The sequence below is a fragment of the Mus caroli genome, chromosome 6 (genome assembly GCF_900094665.2).
Source record: "Mus caroli chromosome 6, CAROLI_EIJ_v1.1, whole genome shotgun sequence".
Lineage (NCBI taxonomy): Eukaryota > Metazoa > Chordata > Mammalia > Rodentia > Muridae > Mus > Mus caroli.
The window spans coordinates 135,716,989-135,725,795 of record NC_034575.1 but is presented as its reverse complement, the minus strand read 5'-3'; positions in this window follow the sequence as shown (position 1 = coordinate 135,725,795).

The following is an 8,807-nucleotide window of genomic DNA, read 5'->3' as shown; positions in this document are numbered from 1 at the left end:
AGCTGCGACTGAACCATTGTTGGGAATTGGGCTGCCGACTGTAAGTCATCAATAAATTCTTTTATCCATAAGTTCTGTGACTCTAGAGAACCCTGACTAATACATGCCTATAGTTGAGGATGCTTTTGGAGAAGACCAAAATTCTGCCAGGGGCCAGCCCTGGTGGGATCTTCTTTCTTGTTGGTTCTTCTTGAGGCAGCAGAAAGGAAGAGTGTCAGCAGAGAGTAAGACTTTGTCTTAGGAGGTACAGATTAATCCGAGGCAGACCATCTCAGGAAGATCACCTGCTAGTTAATAGCTTGTCCTATTATGGCTCCTGACTTTGTCTTAGGAGATACAGGGGTAAGACTTTATCTTACAAGATATTTAGGGTTTCTGTATAGTAATAAAAAGTTTACTGTTCTACTATGCGACTGTAGCTGACCTGCCTTCTGTGCTCCTCCGAGACCAGAGACTGTAGTCTTAGGCACTTAGCATCTCACCCTAAAACAGCAGGAGGTTAAGTAAAGGATTAATAGTTAGAGCCTTTTCCCTTTTGTCCTGACGCCTCTCGCATCAGGAAAGTTTGGAGCAATAAACTTCTATTGAACCAGGAGAAGAAAACAACATTTGCATAGGCAGATATGCATAAATGCACATAATGTCCTATACTGATTCACACATGCTCATTTATACATTTCCATTCAAACAAGTTGGGTTCAGCGTGCATGCATTCTCACAATTACATACACACACACACACACACACACACACACACACACACATCCACATTTACATATGTGCATGAAGCAAAAGACCAAGCACCAGGGCAGAAAGAACTCACTCATTCTGGATGAAAAATGCGCTCCAATTTTTATTACATACAGAAAGAAAAGGCTTCTACCCTTTTAATGCTAAATGAATTAAACTCAAGTTTGTAAGAAGAAAGCTTTGTTCCTTTTAATAAGACTAAGCCTGCCTTGTCCTTACCATGGGACCTGTTCTGACTCATGATAAGGAGAAGTTTGTCTGCTCCTTCGGCTCTCTGCCGCATCTTCTTTTTTCCTCGTTCCCTCTGCATCCTGCACATTGCTCTCTTAGTATTTTATGTTTACCTATAGTTTCTAAGTTATTCCACTCTGCACTCTCCTTCTAATCTTGCTCTTTCCTCCTGCTCTGATGTCACAATGATGCTCTAACTCCCGATGCCTTTTCTCCCGATGCTGTGCCTGTACTTCTAAGTTCTTCTTGAGTCCAGTTCTGTGTAAAAAGTGTTCTGTCTAACAACTTCTCCTCAGCTCAGTTCCTCATAACTCAGTTCTGACTCTTTTCTTTGTCCTCGGCACTTAAAACATCTTTCAGAATACATGATCACATGTTTAAATGTCCATCACAAGTTCACACACACAAAAAAAAATCATAAATTGAAATAGAAGTTTACAACAGAGAATGTTTACATGAATATCCATTAAAGTAATTATCTGGCTAAACATCCCCATCACCTGTCACAGCTCCAGGTTCATTGAAAGTCGAAAACCATAACTAAGTTATTAGTGAAGTTTTATAGATAAACCCAGTCAATATTTTATCTTCTGTCCTAGCACCGATAAGAAATCGTTGGTTGCCTTTTTTATGACCTATGATTAAATGTTTTACAAACTCTTGGAATGTGCTTTGAGTAGGAGAAAGTCTGGTGACACTTGGGAGACTGGCAGAGTTCTCATTACATTGACTATCAGAAAATGACCTAGTGCCGGGCGGTGGTGGCACACACCTTTAATCCCAGCACCTGGAAGGCAGAGGCAGGCGGATTTCTGAGTTCAAGGCCAGCACGGTCTACAGAGTGAGTTCCAGGACAGCCAGAGCTATACAGAGAAACCCTGTTACGGAAAATACAAGAAGAAGAAGAAGAAGAAGAAGGAGGAGGAGGAGGAGGAGGAGGAGGAGGAGGAGGAGAGAAAGAGAGGAGAGAAAGAGAGGAGAGAAAGAGAGAGAGAGAAAGAAAGAAAGAAAGAAAGAAAGAAAGAAAGAAAGAAAGGAAGGAAGGAAGGAAGGNAGAGAGAGAAAGAAAGAAAGAAAGAAAGAAAGAAAGAAAGAAAGAAAGGAAGGAAGGAAGGAAGGAAGGAAGGAAGGAAGGAAGGAAGGAAGGAAGGACCTAGTAATAGTCCCAATATAAAAGAGCTTAATTTTAGGAATTCTTATAGGATCATCATTAAGACTTAAGTTATCTATTTGCCTATATAGCATCACTACAAGACAGTACATCTTTGTAGATCTGACTCTGCTCAAAATGGGTGGGCTAATACCTAGTGATTGTTATATATGTTTAATAATAACAAGAAAAGCATATTAATAGCAGGAATCTTTCCTAAAATGAATTCTCTTAGGTCCTTGCCTATAAGAGCAAATCTGTAGCAGATTAATCCAAAGCAGACCATCTCAGGAAGATCACCTGCTAGTTAATAGCTTGTCCTGACAGAAATCAGTTCCTAGCACTCACACCAGGCTGCTAGTTAATAGCTTGTCCTGACAGAATTCAGTTCCTAGCACTCACACCAGGCTGCTCACAACTATCTATAACTCCAACTCCAGGGGTTTGAATACCCTCTTCTGGTCTCTGGGCAGCTGCACTTATATGCACATACCCACATACAGACAAGCACAAGCACACGACTAAAAGTAAGTCAGGAGGACTGGTAACTCATGTCTGTAATCCCAGCACTCAGGAAGCAGAGACAGGTGGATCTCTATGTGTTGAGGCTAGCCTGTTCTACCTACTGAATTCCAGGCTGGCCAGGGACACAGTGAAAGACCCTACCAAAAAGAAAACCTTTTTAAAAATTAAAATAGTCATAAATTATGGCTTCGGTTTTACATGTATGTGATACAATTAAAATCGCTGCAGTAAACACACAGGTCAGGTACACTAAGGAGTGTGGGGGGGGGATAGTCAGAAATTATTCACTCAACAAACTTTCTCTGTGGGACTAAAACAATCCTCTGTGGTCTGCAAAAAGTCTCTGGGGCCAGTGAAAGGGGGAAACACACACACACACACACTTGGGGGATGAAGCAAGATTCCTACAAGCTCCAACAACTTCTTTTCTTGTTCCACACCTTATATATACCAGCAAAATCTTCCAAGTAATATAAAAATTACAATGTGCTTACATTCTATTTTTCTTCAAGTGAAAGATTACAATAAGCATACATTTAAAAAAAAACTATCATGTTCCCAATACAAATATTTTACATATTATAGGTAAAAAACAAATTATTCCCAAGAACCCACATACATTGGTACCTGAGCAACTTGTTATAGGTTAGCAAAGTGTAAGCAAGCAAGGTAGTTTTCTCAGCCAGTTCTCTAACGGCAGACTGCAATTTGAAGTTACAAAGAAAGGATCAATTATTATTTATCTTAAAAAGTGATCTTATTAAAAAAATCCTTCAAGAATCACCAAATATAAACATATATATATATATATATATATATATATATATATATATATAAAACCAGTCATTTCTACTTTAAACCCTCAGGGTGCATATCTACATATTAACCATTTTTATCAAATCGTATCAGGAAGCTGAGGGCAAACGTGGGTACAAGAAAATAATCACCACCTCGATCACCAGCGCAGCTTCAGCAAGAGAGGCAGGTCGGCTAGTCGGGCTGTCAGTGTTCTTGTTCCTGACCTAACACATCCATCACCTGATTGATTATCAAGAGTGTGCCTTTCTGAACTTTGAACTGTTCCCCTAGATTTTCTAAGTCAAGGCCACTCAAAAAAGCATCTTACTCAAACTCTACTAACAATCCACATCTCTAAATTCTAAAATGGTGGTTGAACCATTCATCCACTCCAGCCGCAATGCCTGAAAAAGAGCAATCTCTATGGGTATGAGTGCCTACAACACTGCCCCGTGAGAGGCTGGAAACACCCTCCAAGTTTTTGTAAGACTCGTAATTTATGAGGGATGTGATGACCGTACAGGAAACTCACAACACCATGAAGTCCTCAGGAACTCTGAAGCTCTTCTGCTGTTCCTCTTGCACAGCCCCCAGCACACATCCCTGGTACTGTTGTGTTTTCTTGATGATGTCTTTTATTTGCCTCCGTAGGCAATGCAGTGATCCCTGTCATCAGTAATCAACTATTCACTAAACATCAGTGACTCTTCTGACTCCAGATCACCAAGGCAGAAGTGCCATGGAGGAACTCACTGTCTATAGAAACATGAGGCACTTCACAGGGTCTCACTCTGTAGCCGGGGCTGTCAGCTGGTTTGTAACAATGTATCAGGTGTTTTCTTTTCTCCTCTGTCTCATTAGGCTTGTCTTGGATATATTTTTATAACTTTACCTGGAAAATTAATACACTTTTTATGGTGGTGGGAAATGCCAAGTTCTGCTGCCAAGCAGAGTGAGAGACCTAATATAGACACTTGGAGTACTTTTTCTAAACTTTGGTGGTTCATCCTCTGATGGAAAAATATTTTGCATTTATTTAGTGTGCATATGTGTGCATGTACACAAATGTGGAGGTCAGAGGACAACTTGAGGGGACCAGTTCTCTTCTTTAGCCATGCAGAAATAGAAAATCAGCTCATAGATTTGGTTGCAAGTGCCCTTACCCACCAAGCCATATTGCCAGCCCTTTCTAGATTTTAAATTACAGGGCATGGTCTCACGTATATGAGGATGGACTCAAACGTGCTGTGATGAAGATAATCTTGAACTTCAGATCTTCTGCCTCTCCCTGACAGGTGCAGCAGTCACGGGGGCCTGGAGACGGAGCCCAGCGCTTCATCCACGCCAGGCAAACTCTGAACAGACTGTGGCACATCTTAGCCCCTTGTACTCTGTTTGTTAGTTTTACTTTAGACTTTGAGTCAAAAACATGAGATGTCTGAGTAACTGAGAATGGCCTTAGCCCCTCTTGATCCTCCTGCCTCCATCTCCAGAGTCAGAGGGGTGTTTTTGATGAAAAGATCGGTTTTCATTTGCTGTTTTTGTTTTTAATGGACATAATGGATATAGAAATAGACTCTGTGGGATAAAATGAGATCCCCTTTCCACCAACATTCCTCGCATACTCCTGAGAAGTAACAATACATCTATGTGATGCATCTACTTTCCCTGGATAATTCACAGGTGCGATTTCTAATCATAGTAATCGTTTATGTAATATAGGTGTCCTCAGGAAAAAAGGAGGACCTTAGTCATGTCTTCCATGGATGGCTTTTGAGAAATAAAGTCATTAATATGAACATTTTGGTCCTTAGACAAATCAGGAGAGAAAACAGACGCAGCCCTCACTAAAGAACAGCCCAGCATCCAGGCAAGGGCTCAGCAAGTGTCAAGCGGGAACCAGCAGGGACCTTCGGGCAAACTCAAGTGCTTCTCTGGCTACCCAGTATAAAGGATAAAGCAGTCCCAGGAAGGGTGTGAGAAGAGATGTTTAAGAATGATAAACAGGGTTGAATGAAGTGATGGCTTAGTGGTTAAGAGCACTGACTGCTCTTCCAGGGGTCCTGAGTTTAATTCCCAGCAACCACATGGTGGCTCACAACCATCTACAATGGGATCTGATGCCCTCTTCTGTCTGAAGAGAGCAATGGTGAATACATAAAATAAATAAATAAAAGAATGATAAACAAAGGGTCACCCTGTGAGCGGTCCCTGCTTCTGCTTTTCCTCCTGTTCTGAAGGAGCAGGGACAGGGGGCTGTGGTTGTAGCTTTGGTGGTAGAACATTTGTGTGGCATACAGCCTGGAGGTTTAACCTCAGCACAGCAAGAAGCAGAGGAAGAACTAGCCGGATGAAGTCACAACTCTCAGGCTACCTTAGGTAGTATTGCTAACTCGAGGAATACCTAGATATACCTGAGAATAGAGAATCTCAACCTAGGAATTGTCTCCGGCAGATTGGCCTATGGGCATGTCTGGAAAGTATTTTCTTTATTGTTGATTGCCTTGGGAGGGCCCAGCCCATTGTGAGCTGTGCCGCATCCGGGCCTTGCTTGCTACACAAGAGAAATGGCAGAGTAATGTAGGCTAGTAAGCAATAAGCATTCTTCTTCTGTGGTTCCTTCCTTGGCTTCCCTGGAGGGTTGGCTATAACTGGTTCCTCCCTACATTGACATTGGCCGGTGTTTTATCAAAGCAACAAGAAAGCAAACCAGGACGCAGGCTCTTTACATTAATTGGCAATTATTATCTAGCTGTGGGGCAAAAGCAGCCCCTTAACTTGCCCTCTTGGCCACTTGGTTTTCTCTAGAGATGGAACAGTACCCCTTAGAGACCTTCTCAGCCCAAACAGTACTGAAAGAACCCTTCCCTTCACCTGTGGCTCCCTAGGTCCGATCAGGAGGCATTTGAGAGGGGACAATTCCATACATACCAGAGAATGTGGGTATTAGTGCTGCCAAGCACAGAGAAGGTGAGTGGAGGAAATGCTAGTAAGTCTGTGCCTGTTCCCAACAAAGAGAAAAGCATTAAAAATTGGGAGCCATCCTGTAGCCCAGAGTTTCTTGGGAGCAGTTACTGCCTTCTTTGTGAAGGATGTTATGAGGGCTGTTTCTGCATGTGTTGGGCAGGGTGGGAGTTCTGTGGCATTGTGGGGGAGGAGTGGAGATGGAAACTGGATTTGACTGCTATACAAAGACAGGACTGGCTGCTAACAGGCCAGGAAACTGTGGCCTGAGGGATTTGGGGTAGAACACAAGTAAATGGGAAGCCAGTCAGAAGCAAATCTGAAAGGCCAACTCAACGGTCTGCGTACTTCCTTCTGCAGGACTAACAGAACAACCAGATGAGGGAAAAATGAGACTGGCAGGGATGTGGAGATGGCTCAGACAGTCATGTGATTGCCTACAAGCGAGAGGATCTGAGTTTGATTGCCAGAACTTTAAAAATCTGGGTACCCTGAGGTAGGATAAGAATCCCAGTATCTAGAAGGGAAGACAATCAATGCCCCAGGATTTGTCAGCCTAGACTAATGGATGAATTCCATAAAACCAAGGTGGCTGGCCCCTGAAGAACAACATTCAAGGTTGATGCCTAGCGGGCTCACACACATGCACGCACACAGGCACAGTTTGCAGTCCTACCTACTCCTTCACACAGTGGAAAGGTGAAGTCCGGTAGTTTACGTACAATTACACCTATTGCAGGTATTTATAAAGGGGCAAAGGAAATTATGCACAGCCTCTTTGCACCACTGACATAGATCTAAAGGGAAAGTGATTAATACACATCGCTGCCTCCCACACATCCAGCTCTCCAGGGTACCTGGCTCTATTCTCAGGTATATCTAGGTATTCCTCAAGTTAGCAATACTACCTAAGGTAGCCTCACATACTGTGATCCCGTATCCAGGCACCACTAGAGAGCAGGCACCACAGCTGCCTCTCTGAACATACTGTGATCCCGTATCCAGGCACCACTAGAGAGCAATCCTCAGTTATATATATATATATATATATATATATATATATATATATATATATCCAATTCATTGCCAACCTGTGTCAGCCCTAGTCATTAAGTAGCTACAACACAGGCTTTTCTAACTCATACCATTTCCTATGTGATAAATGCTATATCCTTCTCGATGGTATTTCTGCCTCTAGTTTCCTCTCTCTGTAGTCTGGGGATGTTCCCATCAAGAGGCACAACGGTAGTGTGTGAGAAACTCGTAAAAACAACCCAGTCCCTAGATCTTGACTTAATTGGCTTGTACTGCTAACTGGTAAATAGCCTCAGCAAAGAACCACCCTGGGTAGCTGTCTGGCCTAGAACTCACTGTCTAGAGCAGGCTGAGAACACTCAGGGTTAGAACACTCCTGCATCTGCCTCCCAAGTGTTAGAATTCAGAGCACATGCCAACACACCCAGAAAGAGCAAGTTTAAAACCCACTGGAGGCTGTTCACACGTGTCAAGATATTCAACAGCTGTTGTTTCTATCTGTACTCTAGTGTGGGATTACTGTATTATAATTCTGTGGCTTGTGACTACTGTTGGGCCAGTCTAGTACCTCAGTTCCCAATGGTTGTGTGAGTCATGTCACTGGCTGGCACTTCTGTAACTCCTTCTCTTTTCCTGGTTCGCTTTAGAGCGAGAAAGGGTGTCACTCTGTAGCTCGGAACTTCACTCTGTATTCTGGATTGGCATCGGAACTCACAGCAATCCTTCTGCCTTGGCCTCCCAGGTGGGGATTGTTCTCCCAGCCACTCTCCTGGTCTATAAAGTTCTAAACCCATTTGCCAATGGCATTTAGCTGCTTTTAATTTCCTGAATAAATGGCTATTCCATTTACTCCCACGTAAGTATATTTTATGACCCAGGTTAAATAAGCTCATTCAAACTTTAGCGTACTTTAATTATATTTTTAAAACATATAGTGTGGCATTAAAACTTTAAAGTAGTACTTAAAGTCAAATATTTTATGATGTCGATTACATGAAAATGTGAATTGATATGAAAAAGGCCTAGTGAATTCATTACAATGCTCTCCGAGAGTCGTAAAGTGAGAGGCTTATAAATTTTGTTCATATTTTTCTGTTTTAGACATACATTACACCTTTAAACAAGAAAAATATAAACTATTTAAATATTTTTAAATACGCCATGCATTACTACATCTAAATGTACTTGACTCTTGGATTCTTTGATTAGTTAATGGCCCGGTGAGAAATACTACCTAGGAATAAAATTTTACATGAGGTAACACAATCACAAAAGAACTCACACAATATGTATTCACTGATAAGTGGATATTAGCCCAAAACTTAGGATACCCAAGATATAAGATACAATTTGC